This window comes from Bos indicus, chromosome 1 (assembly GCF_029378745.1).
Source record: "Bos indicus isolate NIAB-ARS_2022 breed Sahiwal x Tharparkar chromosome 1, NIAB-ARS_B.indTharparkar_mat_pri_1.0, whole genome shotgun sequence".
Taxonomy (NCBI): Eukaryota; Metazoa; Chordata; class Mammalia; order Artiodactyla; family Bovidae; genus Bos; species Bos indicus.
In genome coordinates, this window is record NC_091760.1 from 147,554,233 (window position 1) to 147,579,637 (window position 25,405).

The 25,405-nt window shown below is 45.4% G+C and overlaps 1 protein-coding gene across 7 annotated transcripts in view; it reads right to left on the reverse strand.

The window, feature by feature from the left end:
* RUNX1 (RUNX family transcription factor 1) overlaps positions 1–25,405 on the reverse strand; it is a 273,985-nt gene that overhangs the window by 232,363 nt on the left and 16,217 nt on the right. The window lies entirely within an intron of this gene.

Consider the following 25,405-nt stretch of genomic DNA (forward strand, 5'->3'; position numbering starts at 1 on the left):
TCTGAATGGTTTCCCTTCAGGGAAGTCCTGCATGTGTGTAGGTGGGGGGGGGGGGTGTGTTATAGAGTGAGGCTCCACATGTGACTAGCCTTGTCACTGCCACTCAAACCTTTTGAGACACTTCCCTCTCTTAGAGGCAGCTTGTTTGTTACATGGGAATCAGCATCATTAACGGTATTTCTCCATTTTTAAACAAAATACATTTTCTTATCCATTCACAGATCCCCATAAGGGCTTCCCAGGTGGTACTAGGGGTAAAGAACCCACCTGCCAATGCAGGAGATGCAGGAGATTCGGGTTTGATCCTTGGGTGGAGAAGATTCCCTGGAGTTGGAAATGGCAACCCACTCCAGTATTCCTGCCTGGAGAATCCCCCAGACAGAGGAGCCTGGTGGTCTACAGTCCATGGGGTTGCAAAGAGCCCAACACTTCTGAAGTGACTTAGCGTGCACAGACGCACAGATCCCCATAAATTGTGATACCATTTAGAAGCCATTCACCACTCGAAGGAAGAAGATTTTCTTCCCCATCTCTCTGGAGATGTTCACCATGAATTCATTTTCAAATGAGAGGGTCACAAAACAGATCTCCTTACGTATGATCTGTTCAGCTAATCCCAACATGTGTGTGTGTGTCCTGGAGTACTAATAAAAGGAGGGTTTATTGTTACATCGGTTTGGGGAACAGAGTTAAAACAGAGAAAGCATTCATTCCTACAGACCTTCTGAGAGCCTGTAATATATTCGATTGACCAAGAATTTCATTCAGTTTTTACATAACATTGTACAGAAAATCTAAATGAACTTCTTGGCCAACCCAATACCAATAGGTCTTGTGACTCTTTCAGAGGGGGCTTTGCAGGCCACAGAAACATGTTTGCCATAAGCGTCTTTAGGAACAAGGTTCTGAGCACACTTCTTTGGGAAATGTCCCTTTGGTGATGCCCCTTGCATCGTCTAGATGAGGAACGTGCCCAAGAAGGCAAGGTGACTTTGCTGGACTCACAGAGCAAGTGAGTTGCAGAACCTGGACTGATGCAAAACCACTGTGAGGTGTGTTTCCCATTGCCCTAAAGATTTTGTCCCTGGGAGGAAAAGGTACCTTTTCTAAGGGCCCACTTTGAGTGAGAAAATATCCCTGTGTTTACGGAGGTTTGTCCCTACCTGTCTGTCTATCTGGGCTACAAGCAGCCTCTTGACTGGACAACAGAAAAGGCGGTAGGACATTTGAGAGGTGGCGTCCTTTGTTTGATCTGAGAAATTTGTCCCAGGATGGGTATTGGGACACTCAGAAGGCCCCAGGGAGGGGAGCCAGAGAGGCTAGTACAGGAGAAGAAAGAGGAGGAGAGAAGCAAACCACCCTATTATACACTTTGCCCCTGTTCTAGAAAGGGGATGTTGCCACCCCTTCCTCCTCCAGCACATGGAAACTTTATCTTAGGACCCAGATCTTCAGGGATTTCTGCACTTGGTGTATGTTGGGGACCATTCCATAAACCTGATTCCCATGTATAATCTTATTTTAATAGAAATGTATAACCTCATTTATTTTAATAGAAAACCTGACTCAGGCTCCAAATGACTGACTCATCACTGCTCTTTAGGAGAGAAGAAACTGTTTGCAAGAAGAGATGGACATCCCACAACCTTTGCTGCAGATCAGCCCTTCATCTTGTGGCCATCCCCCACATGAATGGGATGGGGTCTTGGAAGACAATGCCACATTGAGAGCAAGCAGGATACAGTTAACTACAGCCAGGCCTGCCCTTGCAAACTCGCCTAACAGACACTGTTTCCACTTGCCTAGCCCCCCAGTTCTGTCTCCTTCCCACTGAATGGCTCTTTGCAGGCTTCTGATGCTGTCATTTGGGGATCAGGCTACTTGAGCTGTTCTGAAGCCTGAACCACCATCGAGGTTACCCTCAGTCATCAAATAAAACTCACAACAAAGTCAGCTGAACACACACACAATGGTTTCTATAATTGCTCTTGGGTTGCGTGGTGTGGAGTGAAGCAGCTAATGGGCTGGAGTCAAAAAGACCCAAGCTTAACTCTCTGCTGGGTCATGAAATAGCTCTCAATCTTGGGTGATCTCTTCACCTCTCTGAACCTCGGTTTCATCATCCCTAAAATGAGGACAACACGCACCCCATCAGGTTCCGGTGAGATGAATGGAAGATGATACAAGTGGAACACTCCTGTCATGCAGGGTTTAGAGTACAGTAGAGGCCCAAGAGATGCTGCTATGCTTCCTCCTCCCTGTATGGCCATCAGTCACACCTGGTAGGCCATCGACATCTGTCTAGGTAAACCCTGCCATCAGTTTTCTCACACTTGTTATGAGGACAATATTTGACATTCAAACCTGGGCTACCACTGCCTCCATTAGCCTCTGTGTATCTCATTACCAGTTAGACCGTCAAGTTCTTTCTACCTAGGGTGGGGTGGAGAGTCTTAATAAAGCAGCCCTAGTCCTTCCAGGCCCACGAATCAAGGGCCAGGGTGGTCATTTCAGAACTTCATTTCTGGGGCCAGGAGGATCCAGCAATCAAAAGCCCAAACTAGGAGCCCGAGGGCCTCCCAGTGCCCCCCAATCCCAGAGCGCCCGTGCATCCAGATCACTTTCTTGTACCCCCACCCAAGGGCTGTGAGTGAGAAGCCTGCAAGGCTCTTACCACAGGATCTCTGGGGCTTAAGCCATGTGGATGGTCTCTCTGTCTGTCTGAGGTTGGGGGATGGTGGTGGACGCAGCATCTCTGTGGCCTTGAGACAGAGTGGGGAGTAGAGAAGCTCAGAAAAGCCTGAGTGACAGAGCAGGTGAAAGGAGGGGAGGATGGATTTCAGGATCTAGAAATCACCACTTTGCAGATGGTCGGTGCATCACCCTTGGGTAGGTAACTAGGCTCCATTTTTGTCTATGTTTGAGCAATGCCAAAGAATGCTCAAACTACCGCACAATTCTCACACGCTAGTACAGTAATGCTTAAAATTCTCCAAGCCAGGCTTCAGCAATATGTGAACCATGAACTTCCAGATGTTCAAGCTGGTTTTAGAAAAGGCAGAGGAACCAGAGATCAAATTGACAACATCTGCTGGATCATCGAAAAAGCAAGAGAGTTCCAGAAAGACATCTATTTCTGCTGTATTGACTATGCCAAAGCCTTTGACTGTGTGGATCATAATAAACTGTGGAAAATTCTGAAAGAGATGGAAATACCAGACCACCTGACCTGCCTCTTGAGAAACCTATATGCAGGTCAGGAAGCAACAGTTAGAACTGGACATGGAACAACAGACTGGTTCCAAATAGGAAAAGGAGTACATCAAGGCTGTATATTGTCACCCTGCTTATTTAACTTCTATGCATAGTACATCATGAGAAACGCTGGGCTGGAAGAAGCACAAGCTGGAATCAAGATTGCCGGGAGAAATATCAATAACCTCGGATATGCAGATGACACCACCCTTATGGCAGAAAGTGAAGAGGAACTAAAGAGCCTCTTGATGAAAGTGAAAGAGGAGAGTGAAGAAGCTGGCTTAAAGCTCAACATTCAGAAAAGTAAGATCATGGCATCTGGTCCCATCACTTCACGGCAAATAGATGGGGAAACAGTGTCAGACTTTATTTTTCTGGGCTCCAAAATCACTATAGATGGTGACTGCAGCCATGAAATTAAAAGACACTTATTCCTTGGAAGGAAAGTTATGACCAACCTAGATAGCATATTAAAAAGCAGAGACATTACTTTGCCAACAAAGGTCTGTCTAGTCAAGGCTATGGTTTTTCCAGTGGTCATGTATGAATGTGAGAGTTGGACTGTGAAGAAAGCTGAGCACCAAAAAATTGATGTTTTTGAACTGTGGTGTTGGAGAAGACTCTTGAGAGTCCTTTGGACTTCAAGGAGATCCAAACAGTCCTTTCTAAAGGAGATCAGTCCTGGGTGTTCATTGGAAGGACTGATGCTAAAGCTGAAACTCCAGTACTTTGGCCACATCATGCAAAGAGTGGACTCATTGGAAAAGACTCTGATGCTGGGAGGGATTGGGGGCAGGAGGAGAAGGGGACGACAGAGGATGAGATAGCTGGATGGCATCACCTTCTTGATGGACATGAATTTGAATGAACTCCGGGAGTTGGTGATGGACAGGGAGGCCTGGCGTGCTGCAATTCATGGGGTCACAAAGAGTCAGACATGACTGAATGACTGAACTGAACTGATAATAGAAAACAACCCGGAAAAGAATATATACATATACATATATATTTACTTATGTACATATTTACATATACTTATTTAAATGTTTATACATCACACAATAAATATTTTATTTTAAAAGAAATATTATTATATATGCATATGAATATATTCTTTTCCAGATTCTTCATTCTATATAGATACATATTCTTTATTCTATGTATACAGCTGAATTGCATATATACACACACACACACAAAGAGAGAGAGAGATGAGTCACTTTGCTGTATACCTGAAACATTGTAAAATCAACTGTACTTCAATTAAAAAATAAATTAAAAAGCAATGTGAATGGCTTTCAGGTTTGGAGGAACACAGGCACTAATTTTGCCTGGACACCTTCAGCTCACGTTTCCATAGCTCTCTCCACTGTCTTGGGGATGAAGTCCTACCCCCTGGCTTGGACCGACCTGAACTAGTTTAATCTGGTCCCACCAACCTGTCCTGACCTCTCTACACCACATTGCCCTTGAGTCAAAGTGATCTACTCAGCAGTTCCTGCCTTGCCTACGCTGGTCAACTTTCCTGGAAAACTTTCCCTACTCTCCTCTGAATGTTTAAATCCCGACTTGGCTGGAGGCTCTGTGATGGTGCCAGCCACACTGTGACCTGCCAGTTCTTTGAGCTGCCATTGCATCACAGCGGGTACCATTCAGCCCCTTGCAGTTTTATGATGTCACCCAGCTATTCCACATGCCTGTGTCTTTCATCCCCAACAACGGGGCAACTGCTGGAGGCAGACGCTGCACAGGCCTCCTGTGTGTTTACAAGAAGCTTGGTACACTGTTGTCAACGTGCACAGCAAGTTAGCCACAGACTGAGATAAAATGCTCATGCAGAGCAATAAAAGTAATCTAGCATGTGTTTTTAAAAGTCCTAAAGTTCTTTGGGAAATTATTGAGATCACCTACACTTGGGCAAAATGTTCTGGAATCGCAGTCAGTGAATGAGGTAAAATTCCTTGAGATCCCAGCGTTTTGTAGGTCATGTGGAGTCATATGGCACACCCCTGCCCCAGAAAGATGAGTGAGATGCTGTTCTCAGCAACCATCCAGGAAACGGGATTGATAGACAACCTGCCCAGCCAGCCTCTCGCCTGGTTAATCATAAGCCCAAACCTACAGATGCCAAGATCATCACCAGAACAAAGGACAGTTAATATTGCCTTTGGACTCACTGGGAAACCCATTTACTGCTTGATTGACACAGAGCACCAACTTTCTCCTGCCCCTGAAATGTTCTAGCAGAGGGCTGCTTATCAGTTGGATGCCATTTTCATGGCAAGGCCCCTGTAAGCAGACAATGGGCTGTTTGCACACTTTGAGCCGTCCCGGGGTCCTGGGGTTTCCCAATCTTAGATTTTCCAAACATACAAAACATCAACACAGTCATGCCCTCCCCCTCAATGATTCAATCCCATACATACGGCAAAGAAAGGACTGAAAAAGTATCACTCCCTAAATCCTTTGCATTCATAGGTGGTTTTGAAACAGAAATAGTGTGATTTTTATTTCAAACTCTCTATGAAAGCTTTTGTCATTTTCTCCTAGACGTTATTCTCCAGAGAGCCTGGAATCACACAGAACGGTCTCTTGTTCACGAGTCATCACAGAAGTATCCATTTACCAGCACCCAGGAATCCTGAGCTGTGGCAGTGCCTGGTAGAAAACACAGTGATTTCATGGTTGGGTTGGGTTTGCCCTCATTTAGATTTCTGAGGGATGTTCTCGAGGGGCTTTCTTGAGGTCTTCGCTGAGTTGAGGACTGGGAAGAGAAAGTTAAAGGCGACGAGACTTGAATGGGTTTCGTTATGCAAGAGCATTTCCATGTACCCCAGCGAAATGCCTTCTTAGTCTCACTGTCATCCTGATGATGAAGAAGAGGAAGCAAATGTCCATCTCTGTTTTAGAATTAAGCCAGGACTCATTCTCTGTGGGCTAGGCCAAGGTGTGGGTAAAAATCTTGATTTAAAAAAAAATAAGTGACTAAATTAATTGAGACTGAGGATGCCTTGAACCTGCCCTTAAATAGTAGCAGAAATACAATTAAACTCCCACTTTCACTTCTATTTTTTATAATTTGTATTGGAGTATGGTTGATTTACGATGTTGTGTTAGTTTCAGATGAACAGCAAAGCGAATTGGTTCTACACATACATCTGTCAACTCTTTAGATTCTCTTCTCATATAGACCATTACAGAATGCTGAGTAGAGTTCTTGTGATATAGAGCAAGTCCTTATTAGTCATCTATTTTATATATAGTAGTGTAATCTACAACTTTTAAAAGAGGACTTTGCTTCTATGGAGTCTCACAAAAGGGTCTGTCATGGCCTTTGAGAAGGTGATGGGAAGGCCATTATTTCTTCCCCATATGAAGGGACTCCAGCTGCTTTGTGGCTCATCAGAAACCCTCCCTAGATCCAGATGGAGGTGGGGAATGAGGTGCACAGAGGACTTTGAGGTCTCATGTATTCCCAGCTTACCTCCATGCCGGCTGACCCTGTCACCTGGGGAACAACCGTGGGGGAGTTGGGAACATATGTGGCTTTTCTCGAGAGACAGCTCCATGGCTGGCAGAACCCCCTGGGTACCTTGTCCTTGGGGTTAGGGCTACACTTAGGCAGGTGAACTCGAACCCAGGGGACAGCCTGTGTGAGTTGGAACTCAAAACCCTGGGCACTAATCGGTGCCTCAATTTCCTCATCTGTAAAACAGGGTTCACAACAGTATCTACCATGTGGATTGCTCTGAGGATGACATGAGTTCTCATTTGCAGTCATTAGAACAAGGCCTGGCATATTACAAGCACTACATAACATTTAGGAACTGAAGTAACTAAATGAGATGGTCCTAACCTTCTAGGCAGTAATACTGGGGAAATTTTGTTTGTTTGCTATTTGTGAGGTAAGCAACAACCACAGAAACCCCAAAACACAGTCATGTAAATGGGGCACTAAGGGATATTCTGTGTATTTGTGGGTGTACCTCCTTGCGGCTCAGTAATGAAGAATCCACCTTCAATGCAGGAGATGCAAGAGACAAGGGTATGATCCCTAGGTCAGAAAGATCCCCTGGAGGAGGGCATGGCAACCCACTCCAGTATTCTTGCCTGGAGAAATCCCTTGAAGAGAGGAGCTTGGTGGGCTACGGTCCAGTGTGTTGCAAAGAGTCAGACACGACTGAAGTGACTGAGCACACAGAATGATAGAAATATGCCAACTCAATCAGTACTGCCCTCCCCACTTCAAACTCTAAAGTCCCTGAGAAATAGACCGTAAAATCCAGTGGAAACATCAGGGGTGCTATCATTTTGCTTGTGGAGATGGGTTGGAGGATGGGGCTTGTTGCTGAGACCAGGAGTCCAGCGGGCTTTCCTGTGGTCTGTGCCCGAGTGTGGATCATGGGAAAGCACCCCTAAGGACCCAGGAAGCCAGCCACGGGGGCCTGAATTCCTCATCCCTGCTGAGCCCTGAAGTGAGCGGTAGTTAGACAAGGAGTAGGTGTTCTGGAAGGCTGGCCCGCTTGGGGCAGCATCCCAGGAGACCAAAGCCAAAGGACAAGTACCGATTCCAGGCAGCCTGGTCCCAAGGGCTCTCATCCAATGCACCTCTCCTCCCACAGGGGAGGGGGAATGGAGGGAATAGGAAGGTCAGAGCCATTATCTCCATGTTTCCAAGAGAATGGAAGTGCTCATGTTACAGGCTGGCAAGAGCTCCAGAAGGAAAAGAAAGTGAAATGCTCAGCCATGTCCAACTCTTTGCGACCCCGTGGACTGTAGCCTACTAGGCTCCTCCATCCATAGAATTTTCCAGGCAAGAGTACTGGAGTGGATTGCCATTTCCTTCTCCAGGGGATCTTCCCGACCCAGAGATCAAACCCGGGTCTCCCACATTGCAGGCAGACACTTTACCATCCGAGCCACCTGGGAAGCCCAAAGAGCTCCAGGAGCAGGTGAAGAATGGTCTCCTAACCCCCTTTCCCTGGAAAAGACCCTGATGTTGGGAAAGGTTGAAGGCAAAAGGAGAAGGTGGTGGCAGAGGATGAGACGGTTAGATAGCATCACCAGCTCAGTGGACATGAATTTGAGCAAATTTCAAGAGATAGTGGAGGACAGAGGAGCCTGGCGTGCTGCAGTCCATGGGAGTCACAAAGAGTGGGACATGACTTAGCGATTGAACAGCAGCAACAAAACCCTAACACTAACATGGGACTCAGTGAAAAATGCATGTTTTTATTTTTGGGTGTCTTCTACCAAAGTATAGAAGAGCCAACTCATTGGAAAAGACCCTGATGCTAGGAGATGGTTGGATGGCATCACCAATTCCAAGGCCATGAGTTTGAGCAAACTCTGGGAGATACAGAAGCACAGGGAAGCCTGGGGTGCTGCAGTCCACAGGGTTGCAAAGAGTCAGACACAACTGAGCAACTGAACAACAATAACTTAAGTATCAAAAGCAATTTGCTGAGGGATCATCATTTGTCTAATTTGTACTGGGCACAGATTCAGGGGTGGCAGAGGTGACCTGTGGGTAATAACAACTTTCCTGAGGGAGCTGCCTGGCAGTCCTGTGGTTTGTGCACAGCACTGAAGATAGAAGCGTGGCTGGTCTTTGAATAGGATAAATGGAGTGGAGGGGTGTGTACTGGGTGTGTGCAATCCAGGGATGGTGAGAATTGGGGTTGTGAATTAGATGGTTGAGAATTAGAGAATTAGGAACAAAGAGATTCCTTCTTGGCCTTGCTTTTGATGGAGTCTGTGGTCCTCTCAGACCCACCCAGAATGGCCTGAAATGCATTTGATGTCAAGGACAGCCTGCAGCTGGTTTACTATAAATAGAAAACATATGCATATACAGTAGGTAAATTATTTACATTTTACATACAACAGCAGCTCCCCAGGACAAAATGCCTGCAGGGTTTTTGTAGATGTCAGCAATCACCCATCAGCACCATCTCCCTACTATAGCAGCGTCCGTGACATCATGTTTCCACCATTCAGAGATCACAGGTGTAAATGACCTCAAATGCAGAGACCGTAAACCATAGTAAAATAATCTGGCAGCCACAAATTTTGAGCATTGTATTATATATGTCATCCTAGAAGTGGTTGAACTCCAAGCTTATGTAAGTTCATTTTGAATGAGGGCTGTGTTTACACTCCCAGCAGGCAAAATTCCTGATTATTTGCAAGCTACTTTTGTGAGATATGTCAGGCGTGACAGGTTTGAAACCCATCCGTCCTTGCTGTAGGAAGACGAGGCCTGTCTTCACCCATAGAGGTTTCCCTTCTCCTTCTGGGATTCTTGGTCCTGCCCGTCCAGTGTGGTGGGCAGATGGGCTGAATCTAACGCTACATGGTAAGTAGTGAGCTGCCAGTGACCTGGCTTGCCTTCCCACAGCGAGGCCGAGGGTCCTGGGGGCCAGACAGGCTTTTCCTGAACTTTGTGTCCTGGTTGAGCACTGCTACTTTATCTCTTAGGTGCTCCCCACACGCAAACTCATCTAGATGTCAATGGGACAGAAGCTTGTGGATGGCAAAAAGGTAGAGGGGGTGATGCTCCAGAATTAGGCCAGAATCACTTGGTTCACAGTGGGGGACTGCTGAGAGTGCTGGAGAGAGAACTAGGGGAGCACCCATGGGTGTCAGAAGCTCTGGGATGTCAGACTGCTCCTTTTGTACATGTAGATAATATATAGATGACATCCAAAATATAGATATACTAGCTACATCTTTATATAGTAGATGCTGATATGTATTATATTATTATGTTAATATGTTATATTAATAAGATACATTATTACAATGATCATATTAAAATCATATGTTAACATATTTAAAATCTATGCATTAAACTATTTCTATTATATTATTAGGCTTCCCTTGTGGTTCAGCTGGTAAAGAATCCACCTGCAATGCGGGAGACGTGGGTTCAATCCCTGGATTGGGAAGATCCCCTGGAGAAGGGAAAGGCTACCCACTCCAGTATTCTGGTCTAGAGAATTCCATGGACTGTATAGTTCATGGGGTCGAGTTAATACAGTTATACAGCTTCCCTGGTGGCTCCTGAAGTCTAAAGAATCCTTCTGCCAATGCAGGAGACGTGGGTGCTACCCCTGGGTCGGGAAGATCCCCTGGAGAAGGAAATAGCAACCCACTCCAGAATTCTTGCCTGGGAAATCCCATGGACAGAGGAAACTGTCCACGGGGTCACAAAACAGGCGACATAACTTAGTGACTAAACATAAACAATTATATTTTATATAATAATATAGTAATATAGCTACATATTAAATATTTTATTATGTTATTATATATTACATACTTAAATTAACTGTGTTTTACATAATATAAATATGCATTAATATACTAAATGTGAATAGATACAAACATATATTTAGCTTGGCATATAGCTGCCCAGCAAAAGACCACATTTCCCAGCTTCCCTTACAGCAAGGTGGCCCCTGGGTGTTTGCTTAGATGGTGGATTGTGAGCAGGAGTGTTGTGGCAAATTTCTGAACCTGGTCTTAAAGGGAAAGGATAGATCTTTTCCTTCCATATTCTTTCTTCCTTCTGGCTGGGATGTGGATGTGATATTGGGGACTAGAAAAGCCATTTTGAGCCATAAGTTAAGAACCACATGTTAGAGGGGAAGAGACCTTGTTTCTTGTGATTATGAAGATCCCATACCAATGTACCGAGACTTCTATAACAGAAAGAGAAGCACACTTCTATCTTGTTGAAGCCCAGTAATTTGGAATCTCTCTGTTACAGCAGCCAAACCAATACCCTGATACAGCACAATGTAGTCATCAGCTTCCTATTAATAAGTAGAACATGTCTTGGGTAATAGTTGATTGCTTAGCATTCCCCCCAAAGACTACAGAATTTCAATGCACTTTCTGCATCTTGTTCTTTTAACTTTTTAAATAGGGATGATCAGTTATACGGTAAAGTTCCTTACCAGTGCAAGAAACCTAAGAGTAAAGGAACTACATCATGCCATTAGTGCATCAGAGTGGTTATTTTTCGGTTTCTGTTTTCTTTTTTAATTAGGTGTGGCTGTAAGTTAAAGCTGACTTTTTAATATTGCCTCGTTCAATTTTACATTATATTTTGGTGATGCTGAAATTCTCAGCATCCAGTAGAACTCTTTTTTTCAGAGGAGAATGGAGCATACTTTCTGGATTGACCACAATGTCTGGAACATCAGCAATGGATTTGATCTTTAGAAACATCCAGAAGCCATTTAATCCAGAAACTAGTGATAAATCAGGTAGCTAATGAAGCCTGGTAATGCTTGTCTGGGTCAAAAATGAGGTGGATCTAAAAGTCATGAGATTATCTTACTTGCTTTTACCAATAAACTGCCCTGAAAATCATTTCATAAAAGTAGCTTCCGAAAGGCTTAAAATAATAAGGCAGCTGTTGGAATGATGGTATACTTCCCCCAGGGGACTACTTTGAAGGACACTGCAATTATAGATGTGCAAATTCCAGAATACATAGTTAAAATCAGATCTATTATTTTCTAGTCACCATCTTTGTATTCATCTGTTTATGATCATTTTAAAATGAGATAGAAAGCCCATTTAGGCCATCACTGAGGTCTGCAAAGTAACAAAAGTAATCACGCATCAATCTGGGCAATTGCCCACAAAAGAAAGTTCCTCCTTAAGTGTATTCAGAGCTCTCCATTGGCCATTCCCACGTGAGCAGCAGTATTACCCCCTCCCCCCAGCTCCTCCTATGACCTAAATCAGTCTTAGGAGACAGCCAATGATCCCCATCAGACTGTATCTCATCAATCTTACCTGGCTCACGTCAGCCCATCTCAACCTCTTCTTTATCCCTAAGAATCAACCATCCTTTGACTTGAGTTTTCACTCCTTTATTTCATCGTACCAGTTGAGTTAATTGTCTATACCTAGATCGGCCAGAATGTATAGGGCCTTCTATTTATCTGGATCAAATAAAAGATGAAACAGCTAGTGGAAGCTGCTGTATAGCACAAAGAACTTAGCTCTGCTCTGTGAGGACCTAGTGGGGCGGGAGGCAGGCTCAAGAGGGAGGGGATATATTATACATATAGCTGATCTACACTGTTGTACAGCAGAAACTAACACAGCACTATAAAGCAATTATACTCCAATTAAAACTTTATCAATTTTTAAAAAAGATATATTAAGAGTGAGTTCCCCCCCACCAAAAAAATATTTGTTTTCTTCTTTGATAGTCAATAACTAAATAAATAAAGGAAAACCAAAAAACAAAAAAAATAAAAGAGCTTCAACCACAGGAGGCCACACCTGAGATTAAAGAACAAAGGTCACAGAAATGGGAACAGGAGCTCCCTAATAAGAGGTCAGAGGACTGATTTCCTGTGGAGAACTGCTCAACAGAAGAAAACTGGAAGAAGCTTATAGGGGAGGAAATGGAAAATGACAGACCTCTCTGGAAATCCTTAAAAATAGGTAGATTCTTATTCACCCAGCATAGTTACTCATCAGGAACACTGCAACATTAATGAACGGGTGTGGTCTGTTTCTAGCCTGCCTTTTGGGACAAAGAAGAATAGCAGAAGTAAATTTGAAACTTCACGGTAGCTAGCCGCCCCAGCGGATAATCAAGACCCCTTGAAAGCACTGTGGTCTCCTTCTGCTGGATTCTCAGTTAGCCCCAGTAGGAGCTGTCTTCTGTGGCTGGTAATGTTCTTATGTGTGTGTGTGTGTGTGTGTGTGTGTGTGAGCGGGGAGGGGTTGTCCTTTTGAAGCTCAGAGAAGTCCCAGTGACTGACTTGAGAACAGTGAGTTTTACAGCTTGTGCGAACCTCTTTTCAGGTTACTTCTCAATTACACCCTTGCCTTGGAGGGTCAAGTCGTTTGGTTTCCAGCGAATCCTGTGGTTGTACCTGTGGTTACCCACCGACTTCTCATCTGCTTTGCTTATCTGATAACAGGCGAAGGGGGAAAGAGCTTTTAATATCCCCCAAAAGGGGAAGATTGGTAATTAGCTATTCACCGCAGGGAATCAGGCCAGGTTAGCCTGCTCCAAGCAAGAGAACAATCTGGATGTTGGACTTGGGTGAAAATTTTCAAATTTGCTTCTGTTATTCCTCTTTTATACAAGATTTAGGTCTTTGGGTCTTATCTGGATCGCCTTTTCTTTGTCCTGCTTTTTAAAAGCCAGGTCAAAGCATGCCACACTGCAGGGGAAAGAGAAACTTCCGTCTCTCCTAAAACTGTCTTTTGCACGACAGCTTGGACATTTCGGGCCCCCGTGTGAATCTGCACACCCCTCCGCCGGGAGAGTAGTCCCTCCATCCCTCGTCGCGCGGCAGCGAGGGGATCCTTTAGAAAAAAAAAAAAACGAGTGAAGTAACTGAAAGAGCGGGAGCAGAGGTAACAGCCAGAAACGGCGAGGACGCGAGCGGCAGAGACAGGAAAGGAGGCGGTGGCGCGGGCCCTGGCGCGCTGCGCGCTGCAGCGACGGAACTTCTGCAAAAGCTGCCCGCCCGCGCGTTATCAGCGGCGCGCAGGCCTGTGGTTTTCTCGCTCTCGCAACCCTGCTTTAACTGCCGGTTTATTTTTCGACAAACAGGATGCCTCCATCTGAGGCTGTCAGCATCCCAGGCTCTTTGAGAGAAAAGAGGTAGTCCAACCCCACCCTACAGGCAAGGCCTGGGGCGGGGTGGGGGGTGGGGGTGGAGTGTCTCTGCTTCAAGGGGCTTCCCAGAGAGGCGACAGCCCTGCAGGTGCAGCGGCTGGGAGGACTTCAAGGAGGACCAGGAGGCTGGAGCAAGTGCAACCCACCTTCCCTCCGCCACCCCGCCCCTCCCTGCAACTGATTCCACTGCCCAGTCTTGCTCTGCAAGCACCCCGAGGCAGAGAAGCCCAAATGGGGGCGGGGGGGGCATAGGTTGGAGACAGAAAAGATGGTGTTACTTAAACTGTAATCTGCAGGAGAATTTTCATTTGCAAGCCAACTGGAAAGTGCACGCCAGTCACCTGCAGCTCTTGTGAAACCTGCAGACTCTGGTGGCTGCGGGTCTGGGGCCCCCATCTGAGAGTCTGCACTTTTAAACCCCGCTCCCAGTGATGCTGGTCCAAAGACCACACTTAGAATGGCCAGGCTCTGGGAGATTGCTATCTTGTCACTCTCCGTGCATTTCTTGTCGCCAGTCTCTGTATAGGCTACAAGTTACATGCAGAGGAGTCTGCATTTAGAAAGAACCCTAATGCAGGTCATCCAGTTTCAGCCCAGCTGTATTTATTACTGTGGCTTAGGTTTAACACTGGCCACCCTGCTAATGGAGAAGAAACTTCCTTTGTGTTCCAGAGGGAAGGGAAGCTTGAATGAGCCAAGAGATTTCTTCAGTCCTAATAGGCAACACCTTCAGGGATTTAGGAAAGATGATGTTCTGAGCCTAGAGTTAGAGGGGGGATGAAAGTGAAGTGAAAGTTGCTCAGTCGTGTCCGACTCTGCGACACCATGGACTGTACAGTCTGTGGAATTCTCCAGGCCAGAATACTGGAGTGGGTAGCCTTTCCCTTCTCCAGGGGATCAAACCCAGGCCTCCCACATTGCAGGTGGATTCTTTACCAGCTGAGCCACAAGGGAAGCCCGAGAATACTGGAGTGGGTAGCCTATACCTTCTCCAGTGGATCTTCCCGACCCAGGAATTGAACCAGGGTCTCCTGCTTTGCGGGCAGATTCTTTACCAACTGAGCTATCGAGAAAGCCCGAGGGTGAGATGCAAAAACACAACCTCCCAACCCAACTTAGTCAAGGTTTCCTATTGATGGAAACATTTACATGTCACAGTTGGAATTCAACGAATGTCCACATTTTCCAGAAGCTGTGTACTTTTGGGTAGTAGTAAGAATTTGGAGCCCATATTTGAATATTCTAGACCCAACTTGATCTCAGACTTCCTTTAGGATCTTGCGGTATGCTCTATAAAGTATATTTTTGAGTCACATTGAATTAGCACTAAGACTTGGATTTTGAGAGACTGGACTAGGAAATCCACAGTATGTGAATAAGATGGCAAGAGAGGGCTCACAATCTAGAATGTGTAGGTCCTGCCAAAGGCGGTGCTGTCAGATGTGGAAAAAAATTTCTGCTAAATTTTGCTAAGCCCTGAAATTTCATGAAGATTCCATTTTGACTTCATCAAAAACAGTCAAGGGCTCCCTGTTGCTGCGTATTTTTCAAAGTATGACTAAGATTACAGGGCGGTTAAAATGCAGACTCTTGGGTCCTTGAATCTTATTTCTCACGGCATCCAGGAATCTGCATTTTAACAGACATTCCAGGGGATTCTGATGTACTGCCTGGTCTGCAAGTTCAAGTCCAACAGTCTTACGGCATCGTTCAAAGTTCTGCCTTCAGTTTCCCTGTTCACCTGTGCACTGAAGTGGCCTCTTCGTTGCCCGTGAGCGCTCCTTGACCCTCTCTAATGGCTGTCTCCTTCTTTTCATCTCCTCCATCTTCCCAGCTCTGTATAAAATGAGAAGAAAATTCTTCTTCCTCTCTGAGCCCTCCTCAGATCGCGATTTCTCACTCAGCAATCAGTTCTTTTCCTGCTCTGTGATGACTCTTGGGTTGGGCTGGGTTGTTCCCTCCTCCTTTTGTTCACTGCCTGTTTCTGATGCTTGGCTTTGCACCGCTCTCTGGACACTAAGCTTCTGGAGAGATGTTTCATGCCATACGATCTTTGCATTCCAGGCCATTTTGTCAACATGGTCACCCACACCCCTCACGTGTTCAGTAAATTTACTGATGGGTCATTACTGACAGGTTTTACCGTGTGTGATAAACCTGGCCCCCTAGGACCCAGGATCAAAGGAGCTGGGAAGGGAAAGGGTGATGAGAGCATCGAGAATCTGGTTTTATGGTCACAAAAGACACAGAGGAAGTGAGAAAAAGGGAATGTGGGCCCTTGCTCATCTGTCTGCTGTGTGACTTGCGGAAGGAATTTCCTTTTGTTAATATAGTTTCTGTTCTACTTGAAATCTAGACTATTAAATCTATGATCCAAGGGGTGGCTGTTTGCTTTTCACTCCCACTCCCCATTGCTAGATTTCTTAGGTGGCCTCTCCCCACTGTCTCTTGATCTTTTTATTTTGTCCTGTTGGTGGTGGCCAATAGCCCAACTCCAAGCTCAAGCTGGAAGAGATTGTAGTGTATGACATATAGATTGAGAGAATGGTAGTAATTTAATGATTTAGCTGAAAGCTGTAAGCATACCTCTGTTTTAATCCTGACATGGCCAGGGTTATTCCTGGTCATGAAATCTGGTTTTTCTTTCTTAACCTTTCTAAGCTCCGTAATGCTGGTTTTCATTATCTAAATCCTGAGCCTCCATGTTTTCATCTTCAAAGTCAGCCTAACAATAATAGTTCACAAGGCGCTGCAACGATGTGCAGAGACTGCTGAGAGGTTCTAGCCCCCAGCAGCTTCCAGTAACCCCTGGTTCCCTGCTCCCTAGCCTAAGTGTGAGTGAATGTCTCCTCGTGTTCTAGGCCATTCCTTGCTTCTCACACCTTTACCATCATCTTAGCCTCAGACCCACTGCTTTTCCTGGCCCACCCTGCTGCTGCCCTCCAGTCCATAGCGTCTCTCTTAAGGGAATCTTCTAACCTCTGTAGGAAAACCTTGCTTCTCAGGCTTCAGACACAGCCCTGTCAGCATCTGGTCAACCTCAGGGTGATAGTGCCCCTGACTCTGCTCCGAGAACTCCTTCTCCTGGTTTCCTCTTTCCAGCCTCTGCTCTGGGGTCTCTCAGTGCTTCCCTGGTGGCTCGGATGGTTAAGAATCTGCCTGCAGTGCTGGAGACTTGGGTTTGATCCCTGGGTTGGGAAGCCCTGGAAAGGGGCTTCAGTATTCTTCCACTCCAGTATTCTTACCTGGAGAATCCCATGGACAGAGGAGCCTGTTGGGCTGTCGTCCATGGGATCATAAAGAGTCAGACCTGTCTAAGTGACTAACACTTATGCTGTCACAAATGGCAGCTTATATTTTTTGGGGTTCTTCCCTGGTGGCTTAGATGGCAAAGAATCTGCCTTCTATGTGGGAGACCTGAGTTCGATTCCTGGGTTAGAAAGATCTCCCAGCAAAGGGAGTAGCTACTGACTCCAGTATTCTTGCCTGGAGAATCCCATGGACAGAGGAGCTTGGCTACAGGCCATGGGGTCGTGAAGAGTCGGACATGACTGAGCAACTAACACTTTCACGTTCAATGTCCCTTCAGTATGACTCTTCATACTCAGTTCTCTTCTGTCTTCTTCCTTTTCCTTAGATACTCAAAGTCCTTATGATAGTCTCCAGATCATCTCTTTACAGTAATAACTCCTCCCTCCACATAGAAAACATATTAGAATTCCTTTTTATAATATTAAGATGCCTACAGTGGATCCTGAACCAAGAAAGTCCTTGGAGATCCCAAAGTGACATAATTTCTAAGGCCTCACAGGTTCCCCATTTACCCTTTGACACATACCTGTTCTAAAGGCACAGTCATTTTCCCAATTTCAAAAAGCAAGGAGGGTTGCACTTTTTAGAAAGTAAAATGCTAAAAGGGAATAAAGGGCAGAAATATGTCTTTACAACCATCATTTTGGTGGTTGGATTTCTCAACTGTTCATATGTGGGACCTGATTATCCAATACTTGGGCCACCTGATATGAAAAGTTGACTCATTGAAAAAGACCCTGATTCTGGGAAAGATTGAAGGCAAGAGGAGAAGGGGGCGACAGAGGATGAAATGATTCAGTAGCATCACGAACTCAATGGACATAAATTTGAGCAAACTTTGGGAGATACTGGAAGATAGAGGAGCCTGGCATGTTGTAGTCCGTGGGGTCACTAAGGAGTTGGACACAACTTAGCTTAGTGACTAAACAACAGAAGCAAATTCTTTGTTGATGGCAAGGATATTCTGTGCCATCAAGGATGTTCAGTAGCTCCTCTGGTCTCTACCCCATGGATTCTACTTCTGCTACTCCCCACCAGCCATGACCACACAGGGATGGAACTTAGGTCTCCTGCATTGCAGGCAGATTCTTTACCAGCTGAGCAAACAGGGAAGCCCCAAAATGTCTCTAGACATTGCCAAATGTGTCCTGGGGACTAAACTACCCCCACACCTCTCACCCTCTCTCTCCAGTTAAGAACCACTGATTTAAGATATTCAAAGGTGACAGGCATAGAGAAGAAAATAGGAAAAGTAAGGAGGAGGGACTACTCTGCCAAGAAGTTCCTACATATGATCTCAATAAAAGAAAGGATCTGAACAAACAAACCCATGAGGAAGGAACCAGGAGACCAAATGTTAAAGAAAAGTATGCCAATTACAAAGATAAGAAGGCATTTATTTGAACAGAAGATCCACTAAGGAACATTCTTGAATGGAACAAAGAATGAGGTCTAACCTTCAGGGAATTCCTCTCCTGCACAGACATGGCATATGGACAAAGTTGGGTGTTTCCACGTGCCCAAAGTTCAGGCTTGGCTAAAGGGGATTTATGTACAGAGGGACTTTTGGGGAATGGTTAGGGGTGATTTGCAGTACCAGGCCCTACAATTCAACAGATGCCCAAAGTCTTGGAATGGAAGGGGAAGCCACATAATACAACATCAGCTGCCCAACATTTCCCTGAAGATAATGCTCCCCTAAACTGACAGATGGGTTTTCCTTTTGGCTCAGATGGTAAAGAATCCACCTGCTAATGCAGGAGATTCTGGTCTGATCCCTTGATTAGGAGGATCCCCTGGAGAAGGAAATGGCAACCTACTCTATATTATTGCCTGGAAAATCCCATAGACAGAGGAGCCTGACTGGCTACAATCCTGGTGGGTCGCAAAGAATCGGACACGACTGAACAACTACACAACAATAATCAGTTGAAGGATATAAGACGTGGTGCTGGGCACAATGGGTCTGAGGTCCAGCAGGACAGTCCACATGCATGCCCAATCCCTGACTTCACCAAGACAGCCAAGCCCTAGAACTTCAGACAAAATCTACTGTGTGTTATCCCCCGCTGTTTCTGATGTTCCAAAACTTCCCTCTTCCGAACAGGAAAAGAGATAGTTAAGATTTCCCATTTAAAAGTTTCTTAGAGCAGATGACAGGAATACAGAGCATCTTTTCTGATCTTTGCTGTTGTAGAGGTAACACAGTGGGAAATGGACTGGACCTCATTTTCAGTCCTGTGATTATGACTCTCTTGGTCATGGGCATTCTTCTTTACACATATGTATCCTATTTAAAGCACAGGAACAGAAACAAACTCCTTGGCTACATAGCATTTATTAATGCTTCTTCTTACACTTGCCTAGCCTCCCACGAGGAACATCCATAGGACTTCTAGCTCGACACTCTTTGAACAGAAGTGGAACCAGCCCCTGCCACCTGCTCTTCTTTGCTCCAATATGCCCACACACTCCTTCCTGTTCTTAGCTGATCACAAGTCTTAAGGGGGAACCAAGTCTGGGTGGAGGTCCTAGTTACTTGCTCCCTGCCGTGGTTGTACAGAGCATGTGACCAGGGTACAGAATCAGGTGTAGGAGTACAAATATGCTGTGGAGGGTTAAATGGTCACTTGTGGACTCTTTTGTTACACCCACTGGGGCTTCTACAGCTCAGCAGTAAGTACAAGGCTGATGGAGCGCCAATGTTCTATCTACTCATCTGTCCATCCATCTATTCATCCATCGGTCCACCCCTCAGTTCATCTATCCATCCATCCAACATTTGTTGAGTGCCTGCACACTGCCATGTATTGGGAATAAAGAGAAAAATGAGAATGAGAAAAGCTTCTGTCTCCAAGAATTTAGTCTCTAGGAGAATGCTTCCATGAACAGAAAGTTTTGAATTATTGATAACATTTCAGTGGGTGCTACAGTAGCTCCATGGACTGAATAAACACCAGCCAGAACTAGAATGTGGTCTTTTGCATGATCCTTCAATGGGTATCCTAGAAGACTTGGTCATCAGAGCATCACTCTGGTATCCCTGTTGCTTCAGGGAGCAAACACAGATCATGTCCATTCATGTCTGTGTGGGGATATGGGGAGACCTGCTCTAATACCCAGCACCCACCGTGGGTACATGTCCCAGCACTCATAACATGCACAATAATTTCCCTCCACTGATCAACAGCCCAGTTAGGTTAATGATCCTGCTACCAGAAATTTGGGGTGTGATGGAAATTGTGTAGAGCAGCATGAAGAAATATCCTTCTAGAAGGGACTTGAAAATAGAGTGTACAAAAGTGAAACTGAATGTGCTTTGGGAGTTTTGAAACGTTTGACCAAATCGTCAGTGATTTGTAGGTCCTTGGATCAGTTATTAGCTGGTCTTTTTGATTATCTATTTTCTAGATTTCAAGAGCCTCATCAAAGACCTGCTAACAATCCCTTTACAAAAAAGGAAGGAAAATGGATTATTCAAAATCAGGCACTGGAAAGATTCAGACTGACAGTACCATGTGCTTCAAACTCTTTACACACTGTTAGGAGTGTCAACAGTTAAGAGCTCTTTCATCATCAAACCATAGTCTACCATCCCGCGATGTCTGTAATTAAAGACTCAGATTACTCATTTTGAGTTTATTCCAGATGATATGAGTGTCCAGGTTATACCCTCTCTAGAAGACTATGTCATGGAAAGAGGCACAGTTCAATAGTTAAGTGCTCAAGATCCAAAACCAGACTACAGGTGAAATCAGCCTTGCCACTTCTCAGCTGTGTGGCCTTTGACAAATCACTTGACCACTCTGTGCCCTAGCCACTCATGTGTCAAAAAGGAGGCTAATTGTCTCTGGTGTCTAGATGACGATGATGACATGAGTTTCTGTGTGTAATAAGGCACTTACAGCAGGGCCCAGCCCATGGAAAATGCTACACAATAGTGCTTGTTCAATAAAACTTGAGGTTCCATCAGTGCTTTCTTAGCACTTCTTATCAGCTTACTTCTGTTTTCTGAATTTAATCATTATGTACATTAACCCAGGTGGCTCAGTTGTAAAGAATCTGCCTGCCAATACAGGAGGCTCAGGAGACTTGGGTTTGATCACTGGGTTTGGAAGTTCCCCTGGAGGAGGAAATGGCAACCCACTCCAGTATTCTTGCCTGGAGAATCCCATGCACAGAGGAGCCTGGTGGGTTACAGTCCATAGCGTCAAAGAGTTGGATGCGACTGAACACACACACGTGCACGTTAACCAAAGCAAACTAGAGGCGTTGTTCTAGGAGGACCTAATTTCCTCTCCCTTGCCCTGGTTTTTTCAGTAGAAACACTATTAAAGATTGAGTTAACAGGCCCGGCTTCCGATGGAAAGTAATCCTAGCATATTAGTTCTTTTTGGTTTGTCCTCAGTAGACTGGGATCATGGATGGTTTTAGTTTCTGCTTTTAATTATGGGGAATATGGATCACTCTGCTCTCAAGCTTTCTGCTCATAGACTGCTAGCTGTTACAGACAGCTTGAATCAACAGTAAGGGATGGGGTGGGACCAGGGTTCAAGCTTGGTATAGGAGCACAACCATGCTGTGGAGGATCAAATCACTGTTGTGGTTCCTTGTTCAGTCACTCAGTCATATTTGACTCTTTACGACCCCATGGAATGCAGCACACCAGGCTTCCCTGTCTTTCACCATCTCCCAGAGCTTGGTCAAACTCATGTCCATTGAGTCGGTGATCCAACCATCTCATCCTCTGTCATCCCCTTCTCCTCCTGCCTTCAATCTTTCCCAGCATCAGGGTCTTTTCCGGTGAGTCAGTTCTTTGCACCAGGTGGCCAAAGTATTGGAGCTTCAACTTCAGCATCTGTCCTTCCAATGAATATTCAGGATTGATTTCCTCTGTGGTTGACTGGGTTGACCTCCTTGCAGTCCAAGGAACTCTCAAGGGTCTTCTCCAACACCACATTTCAATAGCATCAATTATTCAATGTTCAGCTTTCTTTATGGTCCAACTTTCACATCCATACATGACTACTGGAAAAACCATAGCTTTGACTAGACAGATCTTTGTAGGCAAAGTAATGTCTTTGCTTTTTAATACTCTGTCTAAGTTTGTGATAGCTTTTCTTCTGAGGAAAAAATGTCTTTTAAATTTTGAAGCCCAAGAAAATAAAGTCTGCTACTGTTTCCATTGTTTCCTCCTCTATTTGCCATGAAGTGATGTGACCGGATGCCATGATCTTAGTTTTCTGAATGTTGAGTTAAAACATGCTCAGTCTCCTCTACATTTTTTATTTCTTTGGCCCATAAATAAATAGGAAGTGATCATAGTACACTGGTTCCTAAGAGATCTCTGGACCAGTAGTTCTCAAACAGGGCAACTGTAGCCCTCAGGGACACTGGAGCCTGTGTGCAGCTTTTGTTGTCACATTTTGGAGAGGTGGAGTTACTGGCATCTAGTCAGTGTGGACCCAGATCACAGCTACACTTCTTGTGACACACAGGTCCCCTCAACAAAGAAAGAGTCCACCCCCATGTCAACACTGGTGAAGTTAACAGAGGGCAAAGTGTCAGGCTGCATGATGCCAGATGCCTTCCTTAGAAAACCAGAGCTGCAGTGGGGGCATGTTTCTTTTGTACTATTTACTATAGTCAGGACATGGAAGCAACCTAAAGGTCCATCAAGAGAGGGATGGATAAAGAAGATGTGACACATATGTACCATGGAATAATACGCAGCCAAGAAAAGGGACTGTGTCCTTTGCAGAGATGTGGATGAACCTAGAGACTGTCATCCAGAGTGAAGTAAGTCAGAATGAGAAAAACAAATATTGTATATTAATGTGTATATGTGGAATCTAGAAAAATTGTAGAGATGAACCTATTGGCAAAGCAGAAATAGAGACAGATATAGGGAACAACCGTATGGACACCAAGGGAGGAAGGGGGCTAGGTGGGATGAATTGGGAAATGGGATTGACATATATACACTATAGATATTATATATAAAATAGATAACTAATGAGAAGCTAATGTGTAGCATAGGGAACTCAACTCAGTGCTCTATGGTGACAAAGACTGGATATATATATATATATATATATGTATATAAACACAGACCTCAAAAAAAAAAAAAAAAAAAAGAATACCAGGACTGAGAGATCGCAGGCAGCTGCTCTTAGTTTTCCAGGGAGGGGTTGACCAGGGTGCAAGGGCGCACACTGCCCCAGGAGAGACCCCGCATCAGCCCCAGGCTCCTCTGTCACTGCACTGCACACCTCACCCCACACATCAGTCCTTCGCAGCCAGCAGCCAGGAGGCATCAGATACCCACACACGGTGACATGAATGATGGGATCAGGGTTCACTTTGGGGACTTTGGAGGGCCTTGCTGTGTAAAAAGGGAAAGGGGAACATCAAACTGAATGGTGTCTAATGCACAAGGGCAAATCAGATAGAAAGAAAAAGCGCTTTACAAGCGGTAAGATCAACTCGAGGTATCCTGTGCCATTCCTAACACAGGTCTCATGACTGTCTACGAGGTGAGCGTCATCACCGTTACTCTGTGCAGATGAAGCAAACGGGGGCCCACAGAGGTGAGGCCGTCCGCCCAAGGCAGCACAGCAGGAAACAGAGCTGGCTTTACACACAGGCTCTGCCCCACGTTGAAAGGTGGGAGTGAGTGAGTAAGGCACAGGGTCTGTGCTCCCCGCCCAGCTCGGCCTCCTACTAGCTGTGTGGGGCGGCTTTCTTCACCCATCTCTGCTACATCCTCCTTTCAAAATCTTAATCAACTGGGGATTAAGAACTGTGCTTATCTCTACATCTGTGTCTCTATTTCTGTTTTGCAAATAAGATCTTCTATATTATTTTTCTGGATTCCAACACCAATTAATTAAAAAACCCACAACAGTCACTTTCAAAAAAAAAGAGTTGTACTTACATACAAGTTTTTTGATTAAAAGAGATGAAGGAGGAATCGTGCCTGACACATTATAAACTATTGGCGAATGTTAGCTGTGCTTGTCATCATTTATAAGCAACAGTGTCACTTAATTATCCCATGTGAAGACCAGAAGCTTTCCCAACAGGAGTGTGATGGAAGCAGGATGTAACTGAGCCTGGGGGCCGTGGGGAGTCGGGGCTGGGGGCGTGGGGAGGTAGGGAGGTGGGAGAGTGGGACAGATTCCCCGAGGAGATGGAGGACTCCCTCTCTTCACTCCCCCATGGCGGACTTTTCCAGAACCTGTCCTCAGGCCCAGGCCACAGGGGTGGTCCAGGCTGACGTGAAGCTATGGGGTCAAGGTCCCTCAGTTCTTCACTCCTTCAGGTTGTGAGGTTCTTATAGAAAAGCTGACTTAGAGGGAAGAGGCTGTGTTGAAATGACTGCTTCTGCGTCAATGACCTTTTGGGTTCTAACCAGACGTGCCTGTGTGCTTGCACGCTCAGTCGCACAGTCATGTCCAATTCTTTGCGACCCCATGGACTATAGCCCACCAGGCTCCTCTGTCCATGGGGTTTTCCCAGCAAGACTACTGGAGTGGGTTGCCATTTCCTCCTCCAAGGGATCTTCCCGACCCAGGGATCAAACCCATGTCTCCTGGATTGGGCAGGCAGATTCTTTACCAGCTGAGCCATCTGGAAACTGATGTGGGAGGGGGGTAAAATCTGTCACACGAAACGGCGGTGGTGCGGGGGCAGGGGGGCACTCGGCCTCAGAGGGAGACCACTGTGGGGAGAGGGGGTCAGCTTGGACCTGAGGCCAGGACTCCCCAGAAAGAACTCACCCTCAAAAAAGGTCAAGTGGAACTCACAGAGGGTAGATGGAAGAAGAAGGAGCAAGGGAAGTGGAGCTGGGGGTCAGGCCAGGCCCTGGGGTGTAGACAGCTGGCTCTAAGCATGGCAGGGCATTTTCTGAGTCACAAGAATTCCTCAGTGATAATCTTTCTGTTCACATCATGAAATCTTTATTTCCCTTCCTACTCTGTATAAGGAAATCGAGTGTAACACAGAGTCACCTTTCCAAAGGAGCTTTATTAGTTTATTATTATTTTTTTATTGTGAAGAATAATTAGCCTGAGTGCCTTTTAATTTGTTCCCATTACGATGTTTGCATAACAACAATTAGAAGCTGGCCAGGCTCCCTGCTTCTAGGCAAGCAGACTCTCGCTGGCTGGC